This window comes from Phacochoerus africanus, chromosome 9 (genome assembly GCF_016906955.1).
Source record: "Phacochoerus africanus isolate WHEZ1 chromosome 9, ROS_Pafr_v1, whole genome shotgun sequence".
In the NCBI taxonomy this organism is placed as follows: Eukaryota; Metazoa; Chordata; class Mammalia; order Artiodactyla; family Suidae; genus Phacochoerus; species Phacochoerus africanus.
This window is the reverse complement of record NC_062552.1, coordinates 116835909-116863880: the sequence shown is the minus strand read 5'-3', so window position 1 is coordinate 116863880 and position 27972 is coordinate 116835909. Positions and strand designations below refer to the sequence as shown.

General features: G+C 46.5%; 2 long non-coding RNA genes across 2 annotated transcripts; one reads left to right on the top strand and one right to left on the bottom strand.

Moving 5' to 3' along the window:
• Positions 1–1642: 1642 nt before the first annotated feature.
• LOC125136406 (uncharacterized) lies at positions 1643–27931 on the bottom strand. Its single transcript, XR_007137174.1, has 3 exons — positions 27888–27931; positions 6687–6899; positions 1643–2349 (listed from the first exon to the last, which is right to left on the bottom strand). It is a non-coding gene; the product is annotated as an uncharacterized LOC125136406 (long non-coding RNA).
• LOC125136405 (uncharacterized) lies at positions 2940–4175 on the top strand. The gene is made up of 2 exons (XR_007137173.1): positions 2940–3123; positions 3669–4175. It is a non-coding gene; the product is annotated as an uncharacterized LOC125136405 (long non-coding RNA).
• Positions 27932–27972: the final 41 nt, after the last annotated feature.

Below are 27972 nucleotides of genomic sequence, written 5' to 3'. Positions count from 1 at the left end.
TGCTCAGGGAAGTTCTCTTTGAGGAGGTGACATCTGAGTTGAGACCCAAAAGTGAAAAAGGCCAGTAAAGGGCTTTCCATACAGCAGTCTTGTAGCTGTGTATATGCACACGGTTCACTGAATATTTGAAATGAGTCTGAAATCCACGTTCAGTAATTCAAAGAAGGAGTTCCCCTTGTGGCTCAGGGGAAAAGAATCCTATTAGTAACCATGAGGTCGGGGGTTGGATCCCTGACCTTGCTCGGTGAGTTAAGGATCCAGCATTGCCGTGAACTGTGGTGTAGGTCACTGATGATGCTCAGAGCCTGTGTTGCTGTGGCATAGGCCTGCATGTGTAGCTCTGATTCAACCCCTAGCCTGTGAACCTACATATGCCTCAAGTACAGCCCTTGGTAAAGCCAAAAAATTTTAAAAAAAATTAAAAATAAAATAATGCAATGAATACTCAGCACCTACTTTGTGTGCAAGGTTGGACTAATTTGGCCTAAATAACAAGCCTACAACATAGTCCCAAGGACTTCAGAAGTTAATTTATCTAAGATCACGTGCCCTAATAAGGAATCCACATTATTCCCTTAGGCACAGTGTTTTACTGTCTCCAAATTAAATATTGGGTGTGTTAACAGCTCCTTCTTTTCCACCTCTCAAGACAGGTTTAGCCCAGTCCAGTGAACAGAAAAACTCGGCAGCACTAGAAATAATAATGATGATAATAAGAGCCTCTAACTGTTACTGTGCCCTTGTTGAGTGCTGTATACTGTGTTAAGCGTTAGACATGTTAGACATGTTTCACGTCTTACACTAGCCATAAGCAAGTACTGTTATTATCCTGTGGTAGGTGGCATTGTTGTTCCCCTCAGAGATGTAAAAAATTAAGAAACAAGCCTAAGTTAGATAGAGTTGGGAGACCAGAAGGGGGAGCTCTCACACTTTGTTTTGTTTTTTTTTTTTATATATATTTTTTTTATTTTCCCACTGTACAGCAAGGGGATCAGGTTATCTTTACATGTATACATTACAATTACATTTTCCCCCAGCCTTTCTTCTGTTGCAACATGAGTATCTAGACAAAGTTCTCAATGCTATTCAGCAGGATCTCCTTGTAAATCTATACTAAGATGTGTCTGATAAGCCCAAGCTCCCGATCCCTCCCACTCCCTCCCCCTCCCATCAGGCAGCCACAAGTCTCTTCTCCAAGTCCATGATTTTCTTTTCTGAGGAGATGTTCATTTGTGCTGGATATTAGATTCCAGTTATAAGTGATATCATCTGGTATTTGTCTTTGTCTTTCTGGCTCATTTCACTCAGTATGAGATTCTCTAGTTCCATCCATGTTGCTGCAAATGGCATGATGTCATTCTTTTTTATGGCTGAGTAGTATTCCATTGTGTCTATATACCACATCTTCCGAATCCACTCATCTGTCGATGGACATTTGGGTTGTTTCCATGTCTTGGCTATTGTGAATAGTGCTGCAATGAACATGCGGGTGCACGTGTCTCTTTTAAGTAGAGTTTTGTCCGGATAGATGCCCAAGAGTGGGATTGCGGGGTCATATGGAAGTTCTATGTATAGATTTCTAAGGTATCTCCAAACTGTTCTCCATAGTGGCTGTACCAGTTTACATTCCCACCAACAGTGTAGGAGGGTTCCCTTTTCTCCACAGCCCCTCCAGCACTTGTTATTTGAGCTCTCACTTTGTGACCAAAGCAGAGCCCAACCAGAAGTATCTTTCTTGGTAACAACTCAGCCAATGAAAAGCTTCAGACACTTTGTTTACTAAAGCCCTCCCAACTTCCTTTCCCCCTCTATAAAAGTGGTCTCCTTCCTTTGCACAGGTGCACAATTGCAGGCGATTCACCATGGTTGCAAAACCACAAACTGCAGGAGTTCCCTGGTGGTTCAATGGGTTAAGGACCTGGCATTGTCACTGCTGTGGCTCGAGTCGCTGCTAAGGTGCCAGTTTGATCCCTGGCCTGGGAACTTCCACATGTGGCAGGTGTGGCCGAAAAAGAAAAAAATGCAAATTGCAACACTCTGCTGATCCCAGATAAACCCATCTTTGGCAGAGAAATACATGGGAGTCTAGTTGTTTCAGGTCAGTAAAGACTGTACATCATAGCTGTTGCCATGTGACTTACAAGGCATCCTGTAGGAAGAGTGTCTTTTCCAGCCTTTCAGATGTCAGGCTTGATCATGTGACTTGATTTGACCAATAGAAGGGATATGCCTTTCACCACATCTGAGCAGTCATGTTAAGAGCCACTGTGTATTTCTACCAGGGCTCTTGATTTTTTCCTCTCATGAGAATGGCCTGTCCCAGATGGAGCTGTTCTCTCAGCCTGGGTCCTGGAAGGAAAGAGGTGGGAAACAGCCCATGCCTTCCTAACAAATTACATGAGCACAAAATAAACCTTTGTTTTTAAAGATGTGAAGTCATTTCTTACACAGCCTTATCTAATGAAATCTGACTGATACATACCCCGTTTAACAGATGGAGACATTGAGATTTAGAGAGGTTTAAGTTAGGAGTTCCCTTTGTGGTGCAGTGGAATCGAATCCGACTAGTATCCATGAGGATGCAGGTTCGATCCCTGGCCTTGTTCGGTGGGTTAAGGATCTGGCGTTGCCATGACCTGTGGTATAGACTACAGACAAGGCTCGGATCTTAGGTTGCTATGGCTCTGGCATAGGCTGGCCGCCTGTAGCTTTGATTCAACCCCCAGCCTGGGGATCTCCATATGCCATGGATGCAGCTCTTAAAAAAAAGAGAGAGATTTAAGTTACTTTCCCAAGGCCAAACAGGAAGCAAGTGGTACTTCTGGGACTGCAGAAATTTTTTTTTTTTTTTTAGGGAAGTTCCCCAACCAGGGGTCGAATCAGAGCTACAGCTGTCAGCACATACCACAGCCGGAGTGATGTCAGATCTGAACTGAGTCTTCAACCTACACTGCAGCTCACCACAATGGGAACTCCAGAAAGAGTATTGTTCATCATTGAAAGGATGAGAGTGAAAGAAGTTGAAGCGAACCAAATCTCCCATCCCGTCTGCCTAACCCTCAATGCCAATCTCATCTCAAGTAGCTTCCCTGCTTGACTTTCAAGGACGCCAGGAACATGGAGGTAGAACATTCTGCTGAAATGCTGGAGGCATTCCGGCATGCAGGTGTAAAAAGACCTGGTGGAGTTCCCCAGGCCTGAGGTGGGGGGCGGGGTCTAAATCACCCCTCAGGAAGATGCCGTCTTGCAGTTGCGTGTGACATTGGTGGAGGGGCCAAGTGGCAGGGCCAGAGTAGTCCCCTCCCCTTAGGAGCCAGGAGGCTGAGAAGGTGAGAGTCTCAGGAAGAAGGGCTAGTGCAAGCCTGCCTGGTCCTAGAGGGCAGAGGGAGGAGAGAAAGATGCCTTGTGATGGGGCCAGGAAGGGGCACTGCTGTGTCATTGATCTCACCCCCATGTAAACTGCTGTTACTCTCCACTTGGAGGTACAGCATCTGAAGGCAAGTGTGGAAGGTGGGTGAAGTGACTCCCCCAGAGGAGCAGCCAAATAAATGTGTGCTTGCTTCAACTTGGGTCCTTCCCGACTGGCCTTTTCTCCCCCAAGGAGAGAATTGAGGCAGCCTGCGGAGACTCAGTGCCTTGCTTAACCCGTGCAATGTGATTCCCAACAGGTCCCCTCCACTCCATCCAGACAGGTGTCCCCCTTCTGAAGACAAGCCTTGTGTATTCCCCGGGTGCTGGCCTTCTTTCACACTCACCACTCTTCCCATTCACCTATGTTGGGCTCCAAGGCCCCTTCAAGGAGATAGAACTCAAAGCTTCTGGCCAAGACAAGGGTTACCAGACCCTTATCATCACCCCCCACCCCTGTCTCATTGTAATGCCCCTCTCCCACCTTGAGTGACCTGTCTTACTTCTTCCTACCCTCTACCAGGAAGGGTATGTGGCCCACTCTTCAGCCAGTCCCTATGGGCCCTTATATGCTCCCAACCAGCAAGTGTATGTAAGACCCCGCTTTCTCCAACCAATCAGCAGGTCAGCAGATGTATCCCGAGACTTCTCCTCTCCCTGAGCTATGAAAACACACAACCGCTGGCCCGGGGTCGGCTCCCCCTGACCATCAGGAAGTCCCACTGTGCTTGCAGTGTCTCTTATCTCAATAAACGTCTTTCTTTTCACCTCCTTATGCTGGAAAATTCTTCTTTCTGATCCGTGTGCACAGACAATGACCTACTCATTCCATTTTTGTTGAGTTGCCTAGTCTGTGCCAGGCATGGCTAGGCATTAAGATGACAGATAAAATGCTCTCAAAGAGCTCAAAGTCTATGTGGATAGATAAGGACATTGACAGTTATGAACAAGGTAGTGAGTCCTGCAAGGGAGGCCTGAAGCATGAATGACTTGGCACATGGATGAGTACATGTGGCTGTGTGCGTATGTACACCTCATTCTACTCAATGCTGTAGCCCCAGCTGCGTGACGTGACTGACCTCAGAGAGACAGCAGTGCGGAATGGCTTGGATCAAGATCTTAACTCTCTGCTCAGGAACTGCACCGGGGGCACCCCAGGTGAAAACCAGGAATTCTAGCCACGAGACTAACTAGAGGCTAAAAGCAGAATTGCCCGGACCCTTGCCCTTGTTGAAAGCAAGAATGTTTCGAGGAGGCAAAAGACTGTAGAAAGAGGTACAAAGTTTACTGTGAGAAACACAGGACAGCATCTAGGAGAGCACACAGTGCAGTCTATTTATCTAGGGCAGAAGCCAAGCAGGAATACACACTTAGAGGAGCACAGGTGTGAGTGTCCCCCTGCATGAGCAGCTCGCCAGAGAGGTGATTTAAATCACTTACATAGAACAATTCTTCTGAGTCACTGTTTTCCATTGGTCAATTACTATTATTATTATTATTATTATCTCAGCTTTTTAGGGCCACACCCAGGGAATAGGGAAGTTCCCAGGCTAGAGGTTCAGTCGGAGCCACAGCTGCTGGCCCCAGCCCCAGCCACAGCCAGAGCAACGCCAGATCCAAGAGGCATCTGTGACCTATGCCACAGCTCACGGTAATGCCAGATCCTTAACCCACTGAGGGAGGCCAGGGATCGAACCCCTATCCTCATGGATGCTAGGCAGGTTCATTACCACTGAGCCCCGAAGAGAACTCCTGGCCAATTATCCTGTTTCGTCTTTCACACTTGACCAGATCCAGGACACCCTCCCTGATCTCCGTGGGCATTTTTGGCCAAGATGGATTCCCAAGCAAGGCATGGTGGGAAGGTCATCCAGATTTATTACGGCTGGCACCCCCTCCCTTTTTGACCCGGATGGGTCTCTCTGTGCATGTGGGGTTGGGGGGGGTCTCCCTGACCCTAAGGATGGGAACTATGTGACCGCTTGGTCTTTTGCCCAAGCAGGGCTTAGCCCCTCTTTTGATGCTGCCATTACCATTCCTTAACAAGGTCACAGTACCGATTATCTGCCTTGTGCCTATTACGTCTGTCTGGACGTATAGATAGGCGGCTGACAGTAAATGCCTATCCCAGAGCCCACTCATCTCCTGCCTCAGGAGGTGTAAACAAGAGGCTGGTTGCGAATGTCTGTCCTGGAGCCCCATCTGTCTCCTGCCTCATGACCAGTCTTGTGATCAGCAGGTAAGAGCAGACAGATCTAGGACTGAGCTCACAAGGTCATGCTGCTCTCTTCTAAGGATACGTGTGGCATTTTTAAGGCAGGGACTTGGGGAAAGTGGAACCCTTCAAAGATTTCTCCTTTCTATGAACAATAAGGAATTTTACTCTTGATCAGTACAAACTCCAAACTCCATTTCTTTTTTCTTTCTTTCTTTCTTTCTTTCTTTCTTTCTTTCTTTCTTTCTTTCTTTCTTTCTTTCTTTCTTTCTTTCTTTCTTTCTTTCTTTCTTTCTTTTTTTTTCCCTTACCCATGGCATTCGGAAATTCCCAGGCCAGGGATCAAACCTGTGCCACAGCAGTGACAATGACAGATCCTTAGCCTACTGAGTTATCTGGGAACTCCTCCTTTTCTTTTTTAAAATTATCTTTTGGGTATTCCCATCATGGCACAGTGGAAAGAAATCCTACTAGGAACCATGAGGTTGTGGGTTCAATCCCTGGCATCGCTCAGTGGGTTAAGAATCTGGCATTGCCTTGAGCTGTGGTGTAGGTTGCAGATGTGGCTCGGATCTGGCGTTGCCATGGCTGTAGCGTAGGCCAGCAGCCGTAGCTCTGATTTGACCCCTAGCCTGGGAAACTCCATGTGCCGTGGCTGCGGCCCTTAAAAATAAATAAATAAATAAAATTACCTTTTGGAAAATTCATTGATTGATTCGGCAAATATTTATTGAGCTTTGCTATGTGCTTAGTATAAATCTAGGTTCTAGGAATATGTACAGAAGGGACCAAAACAAAGATTCCTGTTCTCATGGAGCTTATATTCTAATAAGAGGATACAGATAAAATAAATCAAATTCTGGCACCTGGGATGGTGCTAAGTGCTAGGGAAATTACAAAGCAGGGAAGGAGAGGCTGGTGTCTGGGATGGAAGTTGTGGTTTTCAATAGGACCGTCAGGGAAGGCTGAATGAGAAGGTGACACCTCTGCAAAGGCCTGAAGGAGGTAAGGGAGTGAGCCCAGAGGACCTGGGGCAGCAGAGAGGAGGAGGGAGTGCACATACCTGGAGGCAGGGCCAGCTGGCCAGGACTGCAGGAGCGGAAGGGGCAGGAGGGTGGACGTCGGGGTGGAGAAGCAATCGGGCTTGAGACATGTGAACTAAGAATATCACCTGCCGTATCAGTAAATGAAGGATGCTCCAGCCATCAAACTTCCGTCTATAATTTTGTCTTGGTCCACATTCCAGGCTCAAAATCCCCAAAATGCTAGGAATTTCCTAAGTGTTGAGAGTGATAAAAAGTTACTTGGACTTCCCATCGTGGCTCAGTGGAAATGAATCTGACTAGCATCCACAAGCAAGCAGGTTTGATCCCTGGCCTTGCTCAGTGGGTCAAGGGTCCAGTGTCGCTGTGAGCTGTGGTGTAGGTCACAGACACGACTCAGATCTGGCCTTGCTGTGGCGGTGGTGCAACAGCTCTGATTAGATCCCTAGCCTGGGAACTTCCATATGCCGAGGGTGCATGTGGCCCTAAAAAGACGAAAAAAAAAAGCCCCCCAAAGTGTCTTTTGTTATGTTAATGAGATGGCTTTTGGAAGCACTAAGAATGGGCTAAACGTGGAATAAATCCAATAAATCTCCGGTGGTCAATGAATATGTAATAAAGCCTCCATAAAAACCCACAGGGACAGAGTTTGGAGAGCATCCTGATTGGTGAACAAGTGGGGATGCCCACAGAGTGGCATGGAATCTCTGCACCCCTTCCCACCTACCTCGCCCTTGAAACCAAGCCCCCCCAAAACAGTTTTCTTGCCGAGGTTTCCTTAGCCTCTCTATCCAAAACCTTACTCCTTTTCTTGTCCCACCCCTATTCCCCTCAGGATTGAGAAATAGCCAAGAAAAAGGGGAATTTAAACTGAGCAGGACCTTTTAGGGCCTTTTCCTGGGTACAAAAGCCCCCTGTATCCCCTGTTTATTGTTTGTAGAAAAAGGCATTGGTCTCCCAGGGCTTCCTTGAGTTCCAAAGAGCAGACTTAAGCAGTTACTAGTTAGGGAAGTGAAGGAATGCAGAAACCAAGGGAAAGCAGCCGAGAAACAATAGTTCAGCAATAAAACGGACCCTTAGTTCCTCCTCAGGGGACTATGTAGAACAATCTGACGCATTTTAGGTGGTTCTGCAGAACTGAAGATCCTCCTCAACCCCCATCTCCATTATTTTTTTCTTTTAATTTTAAAAAATTGTTTTCCTGGGAGTTCCTGTGGTGGCTTAGCAGGCCAAGCATCCGTGAGGACGCAGGTCCAATCCCTGGCCCCTGATCAGTGGGTTAAGGATCCAGCATGGCCGTGAGCTGTGGTGTAGGTCACAGATGTGGTTTAGATCTCGAGTTGTTGTGGCTGTGATGCAGGCCAGCGGCTGCAGCTCTGATTAACCCCTAGCCTGGGAACTTCCATATGCTGCAGATTTGGCCCTAAAAAGCAAAAAAAAAAAAAAAAATTCTTTTTTGGCCTATCCATGGCATGTGGAATTCTCAGGCCAGAGAGCAGATCTGAGCAACAGATCCCATGATCTGTAACCCCTACCCATGCCACAAGCTGCAGCAATGCCAGGTCCTTAACCCACTGTCCTGGGGCAGGGAATGAACCTGCATGCCAGGGCTGTAGCAGGTTACTACATGCCAATCACCAGACTGGTTGGAACCAGGAGGTAGGTGCTGAAGATTCCTGGAACATCGCTCTGTTACCTCATCACTGACCAAGCAGAAAAAAGTCATGCAGGACTTCCCAGGTGGCCTGGCAGTTAAGGATCGAGCACTGTCACTGCTGTGGCTCAGGTTTGCTCCCTGGCCCAGGAACTTCTGCATGCCTCGGGCGCAGCCACAATAACTATATAAATAAAAAAGAATATAATAAAATAAATCTCCCTCAAAAAGAACAAAAGAGGAGTTGCTGTTGTGGCTCAGTGATTAACGAACCCCACTAGCATCCATGAGGATGCTGATTCGATTCCTGGCCTCGCACAGTGGGTTGGGGATCTGGTGTTGCCCTGAGCTGTGGGAGTAGGTCGCAGGTGTGGCTCGGATCTGGCTTTGCTGTGGCTGTGGCAAAGGCTGGCAGCTGCAGCTCTGATTTGACCTCTAGCCTGGGAACCTCCATATGCTGTGGGTATAGCCCTAAAAAGACAAACAAAACAAAACAAAACAAAACAACATCTCTGAAAGCCATTCCAGTCTTTTGAGCATGAGCTGACTATTCTGCCTGTTGGACCCTGCAATCAACACCGTACTTTCCTTCAGCACAACCTAGTGTCAGTACATCAGCTTTGCTGCGTGACAGGTGAGCAGACCCAAGTTCAGTTCATTAACACCCCGGGTGGTTCTCCATCTGGCTTGTCCTGAGTTATATCCTTTCACTACAAACCAGTGATCTAGTAAGTAATATTGTTTCTCTCTGAGATATTCTAGCAAATTATTCAAACCCAAGCAGGGCATTTTGCGGACCTCTGATTTATAGCCAGTTTGTTAGAAATACAGGTAACTTGGACTTGCAAGGAGTGTCTGAAGTCCAAGGAGGGTGTTGGAAGCTCCAACCTTTAGCTGGTTGGTCAGAAGCACAGATAAAACCTGGGTTTGTGACTGGCCTCTGAAGTGGGGCTGGGGGTGGGGGGGAGTCTTGTAGGACGGAGCCATTAATCTGTGGAATCTAATGCTCTCTCCAGTTGACACTCTCAGAATTGAGTTGAATTCTAGGACACCAATTTGGTTAGTTTTCTTAGACTGCTTTCTGTCTACAGAATCTAGGGGGTACAAAGATTTCTTAATTTGTAATATCAGTGCAAACTAGTGGTGTTTCTTCTAACATAATTCTCTTTAAAACTTTGTGAGGAGTTCCCATTGTGGTGCAGCGTAAACGAAAATAACTAGTATCCTTGAGGATGTGGGTTCCATCCCTGGCTTCGCTCACCTTGCCATGAGCTATGGTGTAGGTCACAGATATGGCTCGGATCACACGTTGCTGTGGCTGTGGTGTAGGCCAGCGGCTACAGCTTCGATTTGAGCCCCCTAGCCTGGGAACTTCCATATGCTGTGGGTGTGGCCCTAAGAAACAAACAAACACAAAACCCCTCGTGCTTAATAGTAAGCATTTCATTTTCCTTCATTCTAATTTTTTTTTCTTTTTACGGCCACACCTGCAGCACATGGAAGATGCCGGGGTTGGGGTTGAATTGAAGCTGTAGCTGAGGTCTATGCTACAGCCACAGCAACGCCAGATCCAAGCCACTTGTGCGACCTATGCTGCAGCTTGTGGCAACACCATATCCTTAACCCACTGAATGAGGCCAGAGATAGAATCCACATCCTCACAGACAATATGTTAGGTTCTTAACCCACTGAGCCACAATGGGAACTCCATAATTTTTCTCCATTCTTTCTGTTTTTTTTTTTTTTTTTGGTCTTTTTAGAGCCTCACCCGAGGTATATGGAGGTTTCCAGGCTAGGGGTTGAATTGAGGCTACAGCTGCCGGCCTACACCACAGCTACAGCCACAACCACGCAGGATTTGAGCCAAGTTTGCCACCTACACCACAGCTCATGGCAACACCGGATCCTTAACCCACTGAATGAGGCTGGGGATCAAATCTGTGTCCTCGTGGATGCTAGTCAGATTCATTTCCTCTGAGCCACATGGGAACTCCTCCTCTATTCTTTTTGCCTTTTCTAGGGCTGCACCCACGGCACATGGAGGTTCCCAGGCTAGGGGTCTAATCGGAGCTGTAGCCGCCGGTCTACACCAGAGCCACAGCAACGTGGGATCCGAGCCTCGTCTGCGACCTACATCACAGCTCACGGCAATGCCAGATCCTTGACCCACTGAGCAAGGCCAGGGTTCGAATCCTCAACCTCATGGTTCCTAGTCGTATTTGTTAACCACTGAGCCACGACAGGAACTCCCTTCCTCTATTCTTTTAACGGCACTATGTACTTTTCGTGGATATATACATGCACATTAAAAGTATAGACATTTGCAAGAATAATGAACATTCACTTATGGCAGGAGTTACTTCTGGGCAGAGGAAGCAGGAACAGAGGGGCCTTCAGATATAAGTTGTTCAAGGCTCAGAAACAAATATGGTATGATGTTATTTGACAAAACTGTAATGAGGGTATATGGGCATTTGTTATTCTATAGTCCTGTCTTATATTTGAACTATTTCAAAATAACAAAGTAAATTATTTTTTTAAAAAGCCAGGATACCCACTGCCATTCAGTATTATACTTAAAGTCCCAGCCAATGTAATGAAACAAGAAAAAAAAATAACATATTTGTGGGAGTTCCTGTGGTGGCACAGCAGACACAAATCCGACCAGTACCCTAGGATCCATGAGGATGCGGGTTCGATCCCTGGCCTAACTCAGTGGGTTGGGGATCCGACGTTGCCCTAAGCTGTGGCATAGGGCACAGACGTGGCTCAGATCTTGTGGCTGTGGTGTAGGTTGGCAGATGTGGCTCCAATTCGACCCTTAGCCTGGGAACTTCCATATGCCATAGGTGCAGCCCTAAAAAGCACACACACATACACACACAAAAGAAATAAAATATTTTCAAATTTGGCAAAGATCCATCAAATACTGCCACAGTGCTTAAAATAAGGAGATCTGTTAGCGGAGCTGGGTAAAGACTTTTTTTTTCTTTTATAACAAAAGAACATTTGTTCGGGGGTAGGAATAGTATAAAGCCACAAGGGGTCCTTCTCTGAATGATGTGCGGGAAGGTAAGGGGCCCTGGGAGTTTATTAGCATAAAGCATCCCTGAGAGGATGAGCATTGAATCTGTTTTTATACACTGCATATCTGTTTGTCAAGTCAGGGTCTGTCCACTCATTTAAGAAAGCATGAGGTTGTGTGGGAGTCTCTTACTGAGTACAAAGTTTTGTTAGCCGTTTGCTGCTTCCTGTTTCGATCTTTTATTTCCTCAGTCAGCAATCTCACTTTTAATCAAGTGCTTTGTTATAAAGAAAGAAGAAAAAAGAGGAACTTTGGTCAATCTTTGGTTAACTTGGTTAAGTATTTTGACTTTGGAAATCATGTTAATTACTCTCTGCATGTTTTGCTGAACGACCCAAGCCAGTCTCACTATTGATGCAATTCATCCCTGGTCTGGGGAAGTCATGGGTTCCAGAACATCCCCCTAAGATAACAGTGGCTTTTGCCAATGTTGCTTCCTGATCACTGGAGGCTGCAGAAAGAAGATATGACAAGAGATAATATTGATAGCATTTCTTTGACTTACTGGACACTAAACTTGAAAAAAGTTTTATTTGGGAGAGGAAGTATAAGAAAATGAGACAAGGTGATACCAGGAACTTGATTCAACGAGTGGTTTCCAGGTCATGACCCGAGATCAGCTAGATTCAGCCCAAAGTCTTACACTCTTGGATGAGCAGTAATATCTAGAGAAGCAGCTGGGCTAGAAACCAGAAGAGCCATGCTCACGTCCTACTTTTTTTTTGTCTTTTGTCCTTTGAGGGCCACACCCACGGCATATGGAGGTTCCCAGGCTAGGGGTCCAATTGGATCTGTAGCCGCTGGCCTACACCATAGCCACAGCCATGCCAGATCCCAGCTGCATCTGTCACCTACACCACAGCTCATGGCAACACCGGATCCTTAACCCACTGAGTGAGGCCAGGGATGGAACCCTCATCCTCATGGGTATTAGTTGGGTTCGTTACCACTGAGCCACAACAGAAACTACCTAATTTTTAGGATTTTGTTTGTTTGTTTGTTTGTTTTCTTTTGGCAGTTTAGGGACGCATTCATGGTGTATGGAGGTTCCCAGGCTAGGGGTCAAATTGGAGCAGCAGCTGCCAGTCTACGCCATAGCCACAGCAATGTGGGATCGGATCCGAGTCTGGGACTATACCACAGCTCACGGCAACATCGGATCCTTAACCCACCGAGTGAGGCCAGGGATCGAACCTGCATCTTCATGGATACTAGTTGGGTTCTTTAACCACAGAACCATGACAGGAACTCCCAAGTCCTGCTTTGTAGCTAACTTGCTCTTGATCTCAGGTGTCGTGTTTCCTTCAGTTCCTCAATTTCTTTTTTTGTAAAATCAGGGTCCTAGGCTATATCATCTCCAAAGTTATTCTACATCCAAAAGTCACGAAGGGACTTCACATATCCTAGAAAGAATGTCACCGGAAGTTGCAACCGCAGCACTCCTCTGGTCAACTCTCATGCATTCATTTGATGCACAGCCAACATTTGCAAAGTGCTTATAATGTTTTGAGACACTGGATAAAGACACATATCAGGTAGTTTCCTGTGGCCCAAGCAGTGATTTCTGAACAAGATGTGGTGGAGGCAACCCGATCTGCTAGGAGCATTTTGGCAAAATGCCACTGCCTTCCTCATCTGGGAGCTTGGGCAAAGCCTTGTTCCCAAAAATAATTCTCTAGGGAGGGGACTTTCTTGAAGCTTTTTTCTTGAGCTCTAGGGGAAAAACCTGGTCTTAAGAAAACCCTGAGGTCTTAATAGGGTTGATGGGAGGAAGCAGACATCTTTTGAAAAGTTTAAGCAAATTTTTGTTTTCGTGTCTGCGTCAGGCTATAGCAGTTCCTTTGTTCTGGGAAGACCACATGAATAACAATGACAGTAAATGATTCTGTGTAGTGCTTCCCACACACCAGGTATTGTGCTGTCATTCATTTCATCCTCATAACAGACTGTAAGGGAGGTATTATATTTAACCCCATTTTACAGATAGGGAAACTGAGGATCCGAAAAATTAAGAACACTTATTTGAGATCACATACAGTGAGTAGTCAGGTTGGAATTTGAACCCGGACATCTGGTAAGAGCTCTCAATTGCAACCACTGATGCCTCCCTAAATGGGTCTGTTGGTGACAGTAAAGTAGAGCTAGGATTCTCTCATGACCCAGTGTCTTAGTTTCTGATGGCTGGTGTGACAAATTACCACTAACTTTGTGGCTTAAAACAACACCACTGTATTTTCTTACAGTCCTGGTTGGTTATAAGCCCAAAATGAGTGTCACTGATATAAAATTGAGGGGTTGGCAGGGTTGCGCCCCTTCTTGCTGGCCCCAGGGAGGAATCTGTTTCCTTGGTTTTTCAAAGGCTGCCTGCATCCTCTGCCTGCATCATCAGGTGGTAGAAAACAGCAATAATAGAGGTTTTTTGTTTCCGTTTTTTATTTATTATTATTATTATTATTATTTTTGTCTTTTTCTAGGGCCGCTCCTGTGGCATATGGAGGTTCCCAGGCTAGGGGTCTAATTGGAGCTGTAGCTGCCAGCCTACGCCAGAGCCACAGCAACTTGGGATCCGAGCTGAGTCTGCGACCTACACCGCAGCTCACGGCAACGCCAGATCCTTAACCCACTGAGCAAGGGCAGAGATCGAACCCTCAACCTCGTGGTTCCCAGTCAGATTTGTTAACCACTGAGTCACGTTGGGAACTCCTTGTTTCTGTTTTTTAAATTGTCCCTGGAGGGCCCATTTTGGCTCAGCCATAACGAACCTGACTATTATCCATGAGGACGCAGTTCAATCCCTGGCCTCGAACAGTGGGTTAAGGATCTGGTGTTGCTGTGAGCTGCAGTAGAGGTCACAGACTCGGCTTGGATCTGGTGTGGCTGTGGCTGTGGCTGTGGCGTCGTCCAGTAGCTACAGCTCTAATTGGACCCCTGGCCTGGGAACTTCCATATGCCACCTGTACAGCCCTAAAAAGACTAAATAAATAAATTATCCTTCCTTGGAAAGTAAAAAGGAAATACCTTGTGCCAGTTCTGGAAAAAAAAAAATTTTTTTTTCCCTTTTCTTTTTTAGCTGCCCCTGAGGCATAGCGAAGTCCCCAGATCAGGGATCAAATCTGAGCCAGAACTGAAACCTATGCCACAGCTGCAGCAATGCTGAGTCATTAACCCATGATGCCACAGCAGGAATTCTAGTTCCAGGAAGTTCGTGAGAACTGTGATGATCTGAGAAATCTAAGATTTTGGGAAAAGCCTTAAACCAGCTGTAGAGCCAAAAAAGGTCTTAGGGATCACTGAGTTCGACCTTCTCTTTTCTAAGAAATGAAAGGACTGGAGGCTCCTGGCATTGGAGCCACTCTTCCAAGATTGCCTATGTAGTTTCTGCATAGTTCATTTTGCTGTCACTCTCGCTGCCTCCTCCAAGGTGCCTTCTGATTCCTGATATCTAAGAATTTATCTATCTGCCTGTCCATGCACACTGCAGTATAACATTCTAGGCTGTCAAAATGTTAAAAGGATTCACCCAGGACACAGTTCTAGGGGAAATGCTTGGCTCTATGAACTCAATCACCCTGGATACATCAGCTGACCCAGCGCAACCCACACTGTCACAAGATAGTCAAGGGCAGTGAAGTGCATCTGCCAAAAGACTAAGAAGGGATTTCTAGCCCAAAAGAGATGTTGACTATTTGTGCTGGTAACTAAGGGTACTTCCTCAAGACTCACCAGGATCAGGCATGTGACTTGTAACCCCTGGGACTGGACCACACACCGCATTCTCAATTTTACTCTTGCTGCTGAAAATAAATTGCAAAGGCATCTGTGGAAATGTCCAGAGCCCCAGGGGTCAAGACAATTGGGGAATGTAAAGAAGAATGAGGCATTCTGTCTTTATTTATTTACATCTAACCTCAATTCCAGAAAGGACTGAATGCAGCTTTCAAGGTTGCGTAAAACACAGAGAGTGTAAATTAAAAGGGAGAGCGGGGAGTTCCCATTGTGGCTCAATGGTTAGCGAATCCGACTAGGAACCATGAGGTTGAGGGTTTGATCCCTGGTCTCGGTCAGTGGGTTAAGGATCTGGTGTCGCTGTGAGCTGTGGTGTGGGTCGCAGACGCGGCTTGGATCCCGAGTTGCTGTGGCTCTGGCGAAGCCCAGCGGCTACAGCTCCAATTAGACCCCTAGCCTGGGAACCTCCATATGCCATGGGTGTGGCCCTAGAAAATTAAAAATAAATAAATAAATACAAGGGAGAGTGGTATGGAAAAAACCTAAGTGTCCATCAAGGGATGAACGGATAAAGAAAAGGTGGTGTACATGTGTATGCACATATGCCGGAACACTACTCAGCCATAAAAAGAATGGATTTTGCCATTTGCAGCAGCACAGATGGACTTAGAAAGTATTGTGCTACATGAAGTAAGTCAGATAAAGACAAATACTGCCTGATATTACTTATACGTGAATCTAAAAAGTACAACAAACCAGTGAACATAACAAAAAAGAAACAGACTCACAGAAATAGAGCACAAACTAGTGGTTACCGGTGGGGAGAGGGAAGAGGGAGAAGAAATATAGGAGTAGGGATTAAGAGGTAGCAACTATCACATATAAAATAAGCTACAGGATATACTCTAGAGCACAGGGAATATAGCCAATATTTTATAATAATTATAAATGAAGTACAACCGCTAAAAATTATGGGTCACTATACTGTACACTTGTAACATATGATATTACACATCAACTCTACTTCAATTTTTAAAACATTTTTTAAAAGGGACAGTGAGGAGTTCTCCTTGTGGCTCAGAAGATTAAGAACATGACATAGTGTCCTTGAAGATGCAGGTTTGATTCCCTGGCCTCACCCAGTGGGTTAAAGATATGGTATTGCTGTGGCTGTGGTGTAGACCAGCAGTTGCCTCACTGATTTGACCCCTAGCCTGGGAACATCCATATGCTGCAGGTGTGACCATTAAAAAATAAATAAGTACTTAACTGACTAAATAAATAAATAAAATGGGAGCATGATACTGAAGTTATATAAATATGGAAGTCATGTTCTAACCCCAAATCCAACTTTTTATTAAAAATGTCTACAAAAATAGCCAACTAAAGCTGGTATACCTCTTAGTTCTAAAGTACAAATTTTAAAAACTTTATTGCAGCTTAACTCACATACCATAAAATTCACTCTTTTAGGAAGTTCCCATTATAGCTCTGCAGTAACGAATCCCACTAGTATCCAGGAGGACTCGGGTTTGACCCCTGGCTTCACTCAGTGGATTAAGTATCTGGCATTGCCCTGACCTGTGGAGTAGGTCGCAGACACTGCTCAGATTCTACGTTGCTGTGGCTGTGGCGTAGGCTGGCAGCTGCAGCTCTGATTTGACCCCTAGTCTGGGAACCTCCATATGCCACAGGTGTGGCCCTAAAAAGAAAATAAATAAATAAATAAATAAATAAATAAATAACAATAAATTAAAACTTAAAAAAAATTATCTTAGAAAAATATAAAAGAACACTCATTCCTTTCTGGGGAGAAAACAAAATGGTATGGGCACAGCCACTTTGGAAGAGAGTTTGGCATTTCTTAAGCAAAACTAAACATACTCTTTCCATGTGATACAGCAGTTGTGCTCCTTGGTATTTACCCCAATGAGTTGAAAACTTATGTCCACACAGTATCTGCCCAGGGATGTTAATAGCACCTTTATTCATAATTCCCCAAACTCCAAACTCGGAAACAGCTAGGATGCTCTTCTGCAGATAAATGGATAAATAAACTACGGTACAGTCAGACAAGGGATTATTGTTCAGTGCTCAAAAGAAATGAACCCTTAAGCCATGAGAAGATAAGGAAGAAACTTAAATGCATGTTACTAAGTGAAAGAAACCAATGTGAGAAGGCCACCTACTGCAGGATTCCAACTATACGACGTTCTGAAAAAAGCAGAATGATGGAGACAGTAAAAAGATCAGCGGTTGCCAGGGGTTGGGAGGATGGAGGGATGAACGGGTGCAGCACAGAGGTTTTTCAGGGCAGTGAAACTATTTTGTACGATACTATAAAGGTGGGTCAATATTACTGTATAATTTGGCAAAATCCATGGATTGTACAACACCAAGAGTAAACCCTAAGGTAAACTATGAACTTTGGGTGATATGGATGTGTCAGTGGAGCTTTATTGATTGTAATAAAAACATTGCTCTGGTGGAGTTCTCACTGTGGCATAGGGGGCTAAGGATCCGGCATTGCTCTGTGGCAGCACCGGTCCAATCTCCAGCCCGATGCAGAGGATTAAGGATCTGGCCCTACCACAGCTGTGGTGTAGGTCGCAGCTGCAGCTTGGATTCAATCCCTGGCCCAGAAACTTCCATACGCTGCAGGTGCAGCCAAAATAAATAAACAAAAAAGCAGGACTCTGGTGCAAGAAGAGACTGTGTGCATGTGGGGAGCAGGGGGATATACAGAACTTTCTGTAGTTTCTGCTCAGTTTTGCTGTGAACTTAAAACTACTCTAAAAAATAAAGTCTATTAAAAATAACCCACATAAAGAGATAAACAGAATAATACACCAGGAAGCTATCATATACACCTGACTTTAACAGGATGCATATGTTGTGATGGTTCCAGGGCAGTGGATGCTCCTGGTGTCTTGCCCAGGATCTGCTCGCTGGGCCAGCACCACCTCCTGCCTGCAGGTGTTGGCTGCTAAGATGTCTCTCCATGCCTTTCTCAGGTCAGTTCCCACTCTGCCTTTGGCTATGGGAAGCTGTGTCCTGCCAGGAGATGCCTGGGAGGTTACACTCCCTCTTCATGGCCAATGACTGGCCAGTGTGGGTACCTGACAGCTCAGCCCTCTTGCCTCTGGATGGGACAACCTCTATGGCAAGAGTTGTGCTTCAGAGGTCCTCAGGGGAATCAGGACGAGGTCCACATTTTTGCACAGTTCTTTCCTTTGCTCTGTCCCTTCCCCCACACCCCCTAGTTCTCTCCTGAGTGTAAACCCCCACCCAACAACCCATTGGCACAAGAAGCACCTCTCAGGCTTTGCTTCTTGGGAACTGATCTACGACAGATCCTATGGGCCGCCCTGTCTTTCGAGTGAACCCTGATTTGTTTTGCAAAATATTACACGGAAGTTCATCTTAAAAGGTCAGGTGATTCACTGTCCACATTATTCCTGTGATACAAAGACCTTTAACTACTTTTTCTGTGTTGGTGGGCCGAGACACATGGCATTGCCCTTGAGTCTGTCTCCACAAAACTGAGTCTTTTCCTCCCAAGCACAAGGTTTCACATTAAAAGAGGGACTTTGGAGGGGGGAAAAAAGTGGAAGTAAAAGAAGAAAGGATAGTGGTGGTGACATACAATGTGGCCAGAAATGAGTCTGAAAAACTCTGGGTTTCCTTTGGGTGGGCCACAGATTTCACAATAAGCCACGTGCTTACACACCCACACCCACACCCACATTCACATCTGTTCGTTTATCCAATCCAGTATCTCCCCTTTAGAGACCAGCTCTATGGAGACCAGAAAGAATTTCTACCTTGGTCCTTTTGGGGTTTTTTTTTTTCCTTTTTTTTTTCTTTTTCGGCAGCACCTGCAGCCCATGGAAGTTCCTGGGCCAGGGATTGAATCCGAGCCTGAGCAGCGAGTTACGCCACAGCTGCAGAGACACTAGATCCTTAACCCACGTGCACCGGGCTGGGGATCAAACCAGCACCTCCACAGAGACAAGCTGGATCCTTAACCCACTGTGCTACAGCAGGAACTCCCACCTCGGTCCTTCTGAAAAGCGTGCCCTGCCAGGTGATGCAGACGACCTGGACAGCAGCCGCGGGGGAGAAAAGCCTCAACCCAGTTTGATTCCTGATCCCTCTCTCCAAGCTTATCTCCCTTATAGACTTCTGGCCATTTATTTAATTTTTCTGAGCCTTCATTTTTTAATCTGTAAAAGAGAATAGCAACAGTCACTACTTCATAGGTTTTATTAGTTAATTAATCCTTGATAGAGGATTAAATGATAAAACAATACTCTGCTGACAGGTCCTGAGCAAGCATTGAAAAAGCATGACAGGAGTTCCTGTTGTGGCTCAGTGGTTAATGAATCCGATTAGGAACTATGAGGTTGCGGGTTCGACCCCTGCCCTTGCTCAGTGGGTTAAGGATCCGGCGTTGCCGTGAGCTGTGGTGTAGGTCGCAAACGCAGCTCGGATCTGACGTTACTGTGGCTCTGGCGAAGGCCAGCGGCTGCAGCTCCAATTAGACCCCTAGTCCAGGAACCTCCATATGCCGCAGGAGCAGCCCTAGAAAAGGCCGAAAGACAAAAAAAAAAAAAAAAGAGCATGACAGCTTTAATACTAGAGGGAGAAAGGACTTTTTTTTTTAATCTCTTGTCTTTTTAGGGCTGCACCCTCGGCATATGGAGATTCCCAGCCTAGGGATCCAACTGGGGCTGGAGCTTCCGGCCTGCACCACAGCCACAGCCGTACCAGATCGAGCCACGTCTGCGACCTACACCACAGCTCACGGCAATGCCGGATCCTTAACCCATTGAGCCAGGCCAGGGATCGAACCTGTGCCCTCATGGATGCTCGTCAGATTCGTCTCCACAGAGCCACAACGGGAACTCCAGAAAGGACATTTTAAAACTGGGCTCGTGGGATCCTTGACTTCGGGCCTATCTCCAACCACCCTACAACCTCCTCCTCTTCTGTCATCACGTGGTATTTACTGAGCGCTCCCAGGACCTCTGTGGAGGCTCCGACTCCTCTTGCTATAAGTGCTTCATGGTGACAGTGCTCTTAGGCAACAGAGCTCCCTTCTCCACCTCCCAGCGGTGAGTTGTAGACCTGCCTGGCTGTCCTGGAACAGACTTTGGAATACAAACAGACTCTGGAATACAAACTTTATCTTACTCTGTTTTCTTTCTTAGCAGAGTTAAAAATTTACACAGTGCCCTTAGATGTGCAGAAAATGCTGTGTTCCTCTCCTTCTGCTGGGCCTCAGAGGGTAAAAGAGCAGAGGAAAGATGAGGTCTTAGAGATGCCAGTTAGAGGCTTCACAGATTCTTCTGGCATAAATCACTTTCCTTCAGTTTTTTTTTTTTTTGAAAAGTGATTAGTTGGCGTTCCTGTTGTGGTGCAGTGGAAACGAATCCAACTAGGAAACATGAGGTTGTGGGTTTGATCCCTGGCCTCGCTCAGTGAGTTAAGGATCTGGCATTGCCATGAGCTGTGGTGTAGGTCGCAGATGTGGCTCAGATCTGGCGTCACCATGGCTGTGGCCTAGGCCCGCGGCTACAGCTCCGATTAGACCCCTAGCCTGGGAACCTCCATATGCCATGAGCATGGCCCTAAAAAACAAAAAACAAAAACAAAAAAGCAAAGTGATCAGTCTTTCAGGCTGTCTTCCTCATGGCAGAAATGGCTATATGTCCCCAAATATCCATTCTCTGTTACTTTAATAATAGAACCCCTGAGAGTTTCCAATGTGGCTCAGTAGGTAATGAGCCCGACTAGTATCCATGAGGATGCTGCTTTGAGGATCTGGCCTGGCCATGAGCTGTGGTGTAGGTCACAGATGTGGCTCAGATCGTGTTCCTGTTGGCTGCGGTGTAGGCAGGCACCTGTAGCTCTGATTCAACCCCTAGCCTGGGAACCTCCATATGCTATGTGTACAGCCCTAGAAAGAAAATAAATAAATCAATAAATAAAAGAACCCCTGGAGTTCCTGTTGTGGCTCAGTGGGTTGAGAACCTTGACTAGCATACGTGAGAATGTAGGTTTGATTCCTGGCCTAGCTCAGTGGATTAAAGATCCTGCATTGCTGCAAGCTAGGACATAGGTTGCTGAGGGGGCTCGGATCTGGCATGGCTATGGCTGTGGCGTAGGCTGGCAGCTGCAGCTCTGATGAGACCCCTATCCATATGTGACCCTAAAAAGCAAATAATAATAATAATAGTAATGGAACCCCTGAGTTTTAGCCAGATCCATGGCAGCCCAACTGAAGTCTACAATTCCCAGCCTCCCTTGAAGCCAGGTACAGTCATGTGCCTCAGTTCTGGCCAATAGGACATACCATGCATGTACATTTTCCAGCCCTTCTCAGAATGTGACGTGGTCTGGAGCCATCTTGGACCAACCATCCAGAAACAGAAGAGCTGAAGACAGAAGGAAACTGGGTCCCCAACATCAAGGTATTTCTCTATCAGCCCTCGACTGCTAACAAAAGTGTTTCACAAGGGGGAAACCTATCTTGTTATGTCACTGTCACTTGGGTCTTTGTCAGAGCAGCTGACTCTGTATTCTAACTAATACACTTTCTGTTCCCTCTTTTTCTTTTCCAAATGGCATCTGGAGATGGGGTAGACTTATGCAGCCTTGTGGCCATTGGAAGTAAACTCAATTTGGTTCTCTGTTTAGGGTCTCACAGGCTGAAATCAAGGTGTTGCCTGGTCTGGGTGCCTTCTTGGGTGCTCCGGGGAAGAGTCCAGTTCTAAGCTTATTCAGCTGGCTGGCAGATTCACATTCCTTGTGGTTGTAGGACTGATGTCTCCATCTCTTTGCTAGCTGTCAGCTGGAGGCCTCTCTTAGCTTCTTAAGCTGCCTGCCTGTGGCCCCTCCACCCTCAAACCAGCAATGAATCCCTCTAACACAAACCAGAGAAAACTCTGCTTTTAAAGGGTTCATGCAATTAGAGTAAGCTCACCTGCCCAGATAATGTCCCTTTTGCCATATAACATAATTATGGGAATGATATCTCGTCATATTCAGAGGTTTTACCCATATTGAAAAAGGAGCAGATTATACATAAGTGAGAGGTATAAGGATCATTTTTTTTTTTCTTGTCTTTGGCCATTTCTAGGGCCGCTCCCGCTGGCATATAGAGGTTCCCAGGCTAGGGGTCTAACCGGAGCTGTAGCCACTGGCCTACACCACAGCCCCAGTCTGCAACCTACACCACAGTTCACGGCAATGCCGGATCCTTAACCCACTGAGCAAAGCCAGGGATCGAACCTGAAACCTCATGGTTCCTAGTAGGATTCGTTAACCACTGAGCCAAGACGGGAACTCCTATGAGGATCATTTTTAAACTACTGCTGGAGTTCCCATTGTGGTACATGGAAACAGACCTGACTAGTATCCGTGAGGATGCACGTTTGATCCCTGGCCTCGCTCAGTGGGTTGGGGATCCCGAGTTGCCAGGAGCTGTGGTGAAGGTTGCAGACATGGCTCAGATCCCGTGATGTTGTGGCTGTGGTGTAGGACAGCAGATATAGCTCTGACTCAACCCCTAGCCTGGGAACTTCCATATGCCTCAGGTGTGGCCCTAAAAAGCAAAAACAAACAAACCAACCACTGCCTACCACAGAGGTAAATAAATGCTTATTGATTGACTGCAAATCTTTTTTTTTTTCTTGTTATTTTAGGGCCGTACCTGTGGCATATGGAGCTTCCCAGGCTAGGGGTCCAATCAGAGCTGTAGCCACTGGCCTACACCAGAGCCACAGCAATGCCAGATCCAAGCCGCATCTGCAACCTACACCACAGCTCACAGCAATGCTGGATCCTTAGCCCACTGAGCAAGGCCAGGGATTGAACCCAAGTCCTCATGGATACTAGTTGGGTTCATTACTGCTGAGCCACAACAGGAACTCCAATTGACTGCAAAACTTTCAATGACCACCAAGAAGAGAGGGAGCCTCCCCCAAGTACAGGAGCATAGCAAACAGCACCTAACTTTATCATGCCATTTAATTCAATCAATATTTATTTAATGAGCACCTACTCTATGACAGCTACCCTTCTGGGCTTGGTGGCTCTGAATAAGATCGGCTGGTGATTTAAAAGTAGTTTACGATTTAGTGGAGCCCTGGGAAAGTAACAAATATATAAAGTGAGGTAGTAAAACAAGGTAATAGAGAATGGTGGAGGTTTGTGTGCTGTTTAGGTCCGCTGGCCCAGGACAGCCTTTCTGAGCAGGAGATGACATTTGGGCAGGAGCTAGCTGCGTGCCTGGCAGGGAAAGGGCTTTCTAGGAAGAGGGAACTGAAGAGGCAAAGGCAAGAAAGCCATCAGGCTGGAGTGGAGTCAGTCATGTGGCAGGAAATGGGTCAGTCATGAGAGTAGGCAGGAGTAAAGTGATGCTAGCCGGGCAGGATTTTATTCTGGCAAGGATAGCATGGTTTTGAGCTGGAAATCATGATGAAAAGTCTTGTAAGTCGAGGGTGGTGATCCATAGCCATGTGAATGTAATTAATGCCATTGAACCACACGTATAAAAATGGTAAAATGGTCATTTTTATGTTGTATATATTTCACGACAATAAAAAAAAATGAAAAAAGGAGTTCCCATCATGGCTCAGTGGTAACAAACCTGACTAGTATCCATGAGGATGCAGGTTCGATCCCTGGCCTTGCTCAGTGGGTTAAGGATCTGGTGTCGTCGTGAGTTGTAGTGTAGGTCAGAGACATGGCTCGGATCCTGTGTCGCTGTGGCTGTGGTGTAGGCCGGCAGCTGTATCCCAGATTTGACTCCTAGCCTGGGAACTTCCATATGCCACAGGTGTGGCCCTAAAAAGACCAAAAAAAGAAAAAAAAGAATAAGTAGTACTTGGTCAGAATAAAAACAAAGGGAGTCAGTCGGGGGTCAGAGGGAACAGCATAATTAAATGCCTCGGGGAAGGGAAGACATGAAATATTAAAAGAAAAAAAGATTATCTTAAGAAGCCCTAAGGGAAGTTCCCCTTGTGGCTCAACAGGTTAAGAACCTGACTTAATATTCATGAGGATGTGGGTTCGATCCCTAGCCTCGCTCTGTGGGTTAAGGATCTGGCATTGCTGTGAGCCGTGGTGTAAGTTGCAGATGCAGCTCGGATCCCTCATTGCTGTGTCTGTGGTGTAGGCTGGCAGCTGCAGCTCTCATTCAACCCCTAGCCTGGGAACCTCCTCATGCCCTAAAAAAAGAGAGAGAGAGAGAGAGGAAGGCATCTAGGGTGCTGACCAGGCTCAGTCTTTCCTCTGGATTCTGGTTATCTGGATGCCTTTGGTTTGTGAAAATATATGGAGCTACACATTTCTAATTTGCGCATTTTTCTCTATACTTCCATTGAGATACCTAAATTAAAAAACCTTTCCAGTCTGTCTGAGGTAGGGGGAACAGACTGCAGGGACCCTCAGGGCTCATTTAGCTCACACTTACCATGCCCTCGGGGAATAGCTGACCCTACCTGGACCTTGAACCAAGTTTTTTCATTACCTGAATTATTCCTTTGATCTTTACAACGACCCCATGAAGCACAGAGAAGTGATGTGACTGCCTAGGGTCACACAGCCAGGAATCAGCAGAGATGGAGTTGAAGCCCAGGTGGTCTGGATCCACAGTCCATGCCTTTAACCATCACATCAAATGGAATGAAGGAATATTTTCAGCTCTTTCCCTCTTTAAACCAGAGGTTCTCAACTCAGGAAGGTGAGGGTTTTGTACTTGCCCCCCCCTCCACACACACACACACTTCTGGCAAAGTCTGGGGACATTTTTGTCTGTTTGTCTTTTTGGGGACGCTCCTGAGGCATACGGAGGTTCCCAGGCTAGGGGGCCAACTGCAGCTGCAGCTGCTGGCCTATACCACAGTCATAGCAACTCGGGATCTGAGCCACATCTGCAACCTACACCGAAGCTCACGGCCATGCCAGATCCTTAACCCACTGAGCAAGAGCAGGGATCGAACCCCTGTCCTCATGGATGCCAGTTGGGTTCGTTAACTACTGAGCCATGATGGGAATTCTTGGAGGCATTTTTGGCTGTCACAGCTTGAGAGAGGGGTACTTCTGGCATCAGGTGGATAGCAGCCAGGGATGCTGCTAAATATCTAAGGATGCACAGGAGAGGCCCCACCCTCCCAGGCACAACAAGGATATTACTGGGCCCCGAACCGTCAGCAGTGCTGAGAAGTGTTGAGAAACTGCCCTCAACCAATTTCTTTCACATTCTCCCCAACTCTTGTTGCTTTGTAATCCTAATCTCTCACTTAATCTCTTTTAGACATAAAAAAGGCTGAATCTGCTATGGCTCCTCCTTGCTCTTATCTCTGGTAAGAGTTATCTGCCACATCCATATCTGGCTGAGCCTCATTAACCTCTGATTGCATGATATGGTTGCAAGAGTTCCAGCCTGTGATTTCCTTTGTGAGAATTCTGCTGGAGGCAGTTGATGGGGGGGGGGGGTCCCCATGCTGATACGTCCACAGGGAGCCTAACCCTTTCCTGACACCTGTATCATCCTGCCACGCTGGTGCTGTTTTGCTGCCTACCTCTCTGTCCTGGCGCTTCTCATTGGCACAGCACACCTGACACTGGCTGCCATCCTGTGGGTGGGTACCAGGAGCACAGATGTGACCCAAATCGAAGATTCCCATCATCTTTTTCTTATTGGGATTCTCAATTTATAGCCTAGCAATTCAAGGCATCCCATTGACACAGGGGGTAGCTAACTTTTATGGGGCACTTACTTGGTGTTAAGTACTGTGGTAACAAATTTCATTCTGAGTGACCTTATGAAATAGGTGCTGGTTTTTCTATTCGACAGTAGAGGAAACCTGGGCACTGAGAAGCTAAGTAACTTGCTCAGGTCATCCAGGTTAGAAGGGTAGAAGTGGGAATTTGTATTGCAGAAGCTTGATGGCAGAGCCTGCTGTGCCATCAAGCGCACCCAGTTCCCATCCCGGTCTGTCTCATCTCAGCTTCCTCCTTGTGGTGGCTTAAGCTAGCCACCTTACAGCCTCTTCTGAGGCTCACTGACCATCCCTATGGCAACCCCCAGCAATCCTTTTGGCCCTCAGTTTTCAGCCACCTTCTCTTGTCCTAACTCTGAGCTCTCAGCCCCTACTGTTCTTTGTTTTTTGGTTTTTTGTTTTTTTGCTTTTTAGGGCCGCACCTGTGGCATATGGAAGTTCCCAGTCTAGGGGCTGAATTGGAGCTGTAGCTGCTGGCCTACACGACAGCCAGAGCAGTGTGGAATCTGAGTTGCGTCTGCGATCTACTCCACAGCTCACAGCAACACAGGATCTCCGACCCACTGAATGAGGCCAGGGACAGAACCTGCCTCCTCATGGATACTACTCTAGTTCTTAATCCACTGAGCCACAACGGGAACTCCGTCTCAGCCCCTGCTGTTGCTGAGAGACTGAGGGGGCTACCCCTGGCCCTCTGTTGGCCTAAACATGTCTGGCACCAGGTGACCACTTTTATTCTGTTTCAACTGTGAAAGCCTAACAGCCGAAGGTCACCATTTATTCCAGGTGAACTGAGGGTGTAGTTGAGGTTACACTCTGCCTCTCTTATGAAACAGTAAATTCTCAAGGAGAAGGAACAGAATCCTATTTCTCTCCATGCTCAGCTACACCTGGTGCATGATGCTAATGCTCCCCATTGAGGAAGGCTGTGAAAACGAAGCCATGAGAAGGGAATTTGGGTTTGGATAGGCCTGAGCTTGAAGCTCACAGTCACTTGTGAGCTGCGATCCTGGGCCCAGTATTTAACTTAGGGTTGGAAAACTTTTTCTGACAATATATCCTTTCAACTTTGTGGGCCATATGGTCTTTCCTATAACTTTTTTTTTTTTTTTTTTAGAATGATTTTTATTTTTTCCATCATTGCTGGTTTACATTTTCTATAACTTCTCATCTCTGCCTTGTTCCCCTAAAACAACCAGAGATAATATCTAAACCAATGGGTGTGGCTGTGTTCTTACAGACCTATACACATAAAATAGGCAATAGGCCCAGTGTAATAGGCTGACCCTTGTTTACTGTAGATAAAAGATTATGAAAGATCAAATGAGATACCCCAAGAATGTAGTCCTAGAGCTTGCTCTTGATGTCCTTGGGAAGGACTGAACTTATTCCCCCACAATAATTCCATTCCATTCACCTTTCTGTGCTTCACGACATGGCACTTGTACGTACAGTATTTCATTTTTCTCTCCCTCTGAGATAATACCAAACATGTGAGGAGTAGCATTGCATAGGGATTAAAAGCACAGGATTCAGGAACTAGACTGCCTGGCTCTGCCACTTCAGAGGTATGTGACCTTCAGAAAATTAACCTCCTCCCTCACATAACTTCCCTCAGTTGCCTTATGTGTAAAGCTGGGGTGACGTTAACATCAGCTACTTCTTACAGGGTTGTTACTGGGATTAAACGAATCTGCACATCGAATCACCTGGGGATCTTCAGAGATTCCAAAACTCAGGCCGCACGCAGACCAATGAACTCAAAAGCAAATCTGGGATGAAACAGAGCCCTCTGTGTCTCGGAAGCTTTCCTAGGTGGTTCCAATGAGGGGGTAAGTTTGGAAACAGAGGGTTAAAGGGCTCGGCGCACTGGGTTTGATCCTTCAGCGGACACTGCTGGAACCACTGCGTCCCTGCTCCCAAGCGCACCAGGACCCCCTGCCCTGGATCACCAAGTACCCACCTCTCTCGGTTCCCCCGGCCTCCGGGTCCAGAAGGCCCTGCGCGTGCACACTGGGACTTGTAGTCCCTGCTGCTGTCCGGTCTCG